Consider the following 4,392-nt stretch of genomic DNA (forward strand, 5'->3'; position numbering starts at 1 on the left):
AATGTATGCCTTCAAGGAAATTACTTTTCCATAAAGTGACTCAGACAGGAAAATCCTACTAGAGTGCTACTGCTCTAGTGTCTGTGATTATCTTAGAACTGAGCTCAATGTTTTTCAAACCGACATTTCAAGTTAAGTGAAACTTTAAGCAAGTTAGTTTAGCTGACAAGGGTGGAACAGGCATTATGATTAAGTAAAATAGGCCTTTGACTTGTCTTCACAAATGTAGTTTGTAATAGATTCACTGAAGAATGCCCTGCTGTGTAAACTGGATTCAAAAGTATTTTTACAATAATGCAGCAGTATCTTTGATGCAAAACTCAAGAGATTCACAAGTTCACCATTAACTTTAATGTTCTGTTTTGTCTTTGTAGTTGATAGATCATACAGACCATAGCATACAATAAGCTCACATATTACACCTTACTACATATTGCACCATAAAAGTACCACTGTACAAAAGCAGTTTTTGTATGTTTGACTGTAGATTACAACGGAATACAAGTAATGCAATGTGAGCTGTGCTAACGAGTTTGACTTCATGATGTCTGATTCTTGAAATGTTTCACATACTAGTTGGCCCATAAATCTGATGGCACTGTTTTTCTGTTCAGCATTAATATTGACAAATAAAGGCATATTAATAGATACAGATATGCTATACTGTATGTCGGTCGTATCTGTATCCCTATTTATGTGTTGCATATGCAGATACACACAGTAGTCAGTAATACACATGAGCACAGCTTTCATTGGTTGAAACCAGTATTCAGTATTATAAAGTAAACACTAAGTCATTAATTCAGTTTTCATCTTGTTACACAATCTCAGAAGACATTGAAATTAAGGAACATCCAGAGTTTGGCTTTGAAAATAAAAAAGTGAAAGTACATAGTCATGTTTGTGATGTATATACAGTCGTCATAAGTAGATATTAATCAGTCCATTCTCAAACACTCACTGCATTCACTTGTGTTTAGTTAAAGACTCTTATTCTCCAGTAATGTCCAAGTGAACATAACATTCAAGCACACTATTCACATTGAAGATGAGAGTACACTTAACTGTCTTCATCCATAGAAAAGTATAATGCTGCACGTCTTTACTGTGTTCTCATCATTGTTTTGCAAAATACTAAACAGTGAGGCCTAACTACAGAAAATGGATTTCTCAATATCATAGAAATATCTAAAGCTATTAAAGTACTTGATTATCCCATGCAAAAACAACTGAAAGGCAGATACATAATGGCTGAAGGCCTCACTTTTATCTGTTTGATGCACTGGCTAACTTAACTCAATCTCTCATCACTCTCATATTTAGGCCTAGCTCACATATAAAGCACAACATCAAGTACAAAACATAAAACTGCTAAAAGCTACCACATCTATAAAATACAGATTTCCTTTTGTTTCATACTTTAAAATCGTAGGTTGGTGCTTTTCTGACATTTAGTTAATTGTGCTGTTTCACTTCTTAATTAACTTGTTTATTATACATCAATGCTGTTAAGGGGCAAGACAAAGCACAGAGGTTAATAATGTAATCAACGTGTTTCATTTTTAAAGAAGAAACGATCTCTGAAAGGCATTTCAACGTTTCCGTGTCCACTCTAATAATCCTTGTTGAGGCTTCTTTAAATATCCACATGTTCAATTTTTCATACAGTCTGCTTCTTTGCAAGTATCTCCTCTGGATTTTTTTATGTATGATGGTCTTGGAGTGTGGTTGAAGCCATGCAGTCTTATCGTGCATATTGAATCGACAGAGAGGCAATGTTGATTGGAGTTTCATGTGCTTAAAGAAAGAGAAGGGAGAGGGCTTGGTCCTTAATTAGCCACCATAGTCCATTTGGTGTTATAGCGTTACAACTACACATTGTGAGAAGCAAGGTTCAGACTGAGCAGGATGGACGTAGGGGCGTTTATGGGCAGGGGTCTCTCCTTTCCTCTGGGAAGCTTTCCTATCGGATTCAAACCAGGACACAGCTGGAGGTGGGGCCTTATGTGGAGCTGCTGCTGCTGCTGGAGGATGCCTGCCAATGAGACAAAAGAATTAGATAGATATCGAAAAGACCCACAGCACTGACAGCCATGACTGGCCAAAATGACACATCTCATGCAGCCAATGTCTGTCACGCAGACAGGGGCTTCAGGCAGGGGACAGAGTGGGTGGAGGGGTTCGGCAGATCCTTGATCATGTAGTAGTGAGGTGGCAGGTCTATCAATGAATACCATGCTCCAATATTATGTGAAGGAGAGTGGTTGCTAGGTAACTGGGTGACTGGTTTCACTTTGCGTCTCTCCTGCACAAAGAATTAGGTCACAATTCACACTACAGCAGACAGCAAATTGAAATTCTGTGAAGTCAGTCACACTCAGTCGATTTACAGTATAACTAACCCAGTCATACATCAACAACACAGTCCATTCCAACATATAAACATTCAAAAATAGGATGTACTTATAACCTCTTAGTGACAGGTCAGTACGGGATAAACACTAATTCATCTTCACATGCACAGGACCTAGAACCTGAAGACATATCAATATGTTCTTGCCGTGTGTATTAACCAGGCATGAAAAGCAAAAGCCAGATTGTGAAAAAAGCAAAGCAAGCAAATGACAACATTGGTATTTGAAGTGAAGGATTTTGTATGTGACCAATGACCTTCAGGCTGAGCAGCATGTTTGTATTATTTTGTGTTGAAAGGTTAATACTCTATGAGCATATATGATACAGGTGTGTGCAGGGACTCTCACATTGTTCACCAAAAGTAATGACTAGGACTGTTTCAATATGTCATCTGGACCATCACTTTTGACTGTCTGTAAAAATGACCACAGAGTGTTAGACTCAGTATGTTGTCATTGTGATTATTATGACCTAATGTATTTGTCCCCTGAGGTCAATCAAAATCATTTGGGCTATGTTTTTAGGCTTTAAGAAGGGACATAATCATGAAATAGTGACAGAAGTATTTACTAATTACTTAGATTGCGTAGACATATTTTAGTGGGCTTTAGGGATGAGGCTGCAATACAAGCATCAGTAATCAAAATGTAGGCATGAAGAGGTTAACACAGGAGATTTGACAAGCCGCATGTTATTTAAACTGCGCTATCCTTTGCTCATGAAAAAAAAACTCCTTTTCCAAGAGATACTAAACAAGAAAGAATAATTTAAAAAAAGATCCACTGAGAACAAAACAAACACAAAAACTAAGTTCTGTAACATCATTCATAAAAGGGCATCCAGGGTGGGGGAGTGAGACTCCTGCATACCTCCAACTGCGGTGTGGAGTTTCCTCATTTAGGGTACTTAAGAGTGGGGAGAAAAGAAACAAGCAATTTAATGGTCAGGTTATTGCAAGCACAAGGAAGGGTTATTTCTGTATGTGTCCTATGATCAGAGAGCGGATGTAGAGGCACCATGAATAAAATGTTAACTTTGAGAAACACCACAGACTAAGCATGCTGGGACCCTTAATAACAGATACTGCAGCTTGTTACAATCCGTTCTATGAAGTTTAAAACACAGTTTTATATTTAGCTGTATCATTGTCTGTTCTTCCAGCAGCATACCATCATAGATATTAGATAGATAGATAGATAGGTCGGTAATTTGATAGATGGGTGGGTAGGTGTTTAGATACATCACATTAAATAATCAAATGGCACTGGAGCTGGGGAAAAAAGGTTTACTTTAAACAGTGAGTTCAGCATTTTCATTTCAGATATGTACTTGATTGTGTTTTCATTTGCAGTGAATAAAACAATCAAGACACAACTGTTCCACTGATATACAGACAAACTGAAGTCACATAAGAATGTCTCTGAAACTGTTTTGAATGAAAAGCCTTTTGAGCAGGTGCTGCTCTGTAAAGCAACCACAAAACTTTAAATACAAAGAGCAGCAAGATTTTCTTCGGGTTGGATTCTATTAACAGTTATATTTCTTTTTTGACCGGTGATTTCTGCTCTCTATCTGAATCATAAATGTAATGTCTCATTTTTAATTCTATTGTTTGATATATATGTTTTTTTACAGTGATTTAGTGAGTATCTGGTATGATAAGTTAAATACATGCATTCATTGTTGAATTTAGAACGCTACGTTACGTTTTTCATTGTTTGAAAACACAAAATGTATTTTCTTTATTCTTGATGAATAATTTCTTTGACATAACTTTTACTTTCCTCACACAATATTTAGTGCTACTAAAAACATTGCCCTTACCCTTCAGCTAAAAGCTGAACAGAAATGAAATATTGCAGTGTGCACTGCGTTAACAGTTGGCCAGTATTTCTTTTATTTAAAATGCGGTAAAGGAAGCTGCCATCTGTACCTGCAGAGTGGAAGCCGCTGAGCCACTCGTGTCTGTCAGTCCTG

General features: G+C 37.1%; 1 long non-coding RNA gene across 1 annotated transcript; it reads right to left on the reverse strand.

Annotated features, from left to right (window-relative positions):
- Positions 1-328: 328 nt before the first annotated feature.
- Positions 329-4,386, reverse strand: LOC116389432 (uncharacterized). Its single transcript, XR_004213112.1, has 2 exons — positions 3,285-4,386; positions 329-2,035 (listed from the first exon to the last, which is right to left on the reverse strand). It is a non-coding gene; the product is annotated as an uncharacterized LOC116389432 (long non-coding RNA).
- Between the last annotated feature and the right edge of the window lie 6 nt (positions 4,387-4,392).

Source organism: Anarrhichthys ocellatus, unplaced genomic scaffold (genome assembly GCF_004355925.1).
Source record: "Anarrhichthys ocellatus isolate YVR2014 unplaced genomic scaffold, GSC_Weel_1.0 scaffold19, whole genome shotgun sequence".
Taxonomy (NCBI): Eukaryota; Metazoa; Chordata; class Actinopteri; order Perciformes; family Anarhichadidae; genus Anarrhichthys; species Anarrhichthys ocellatus.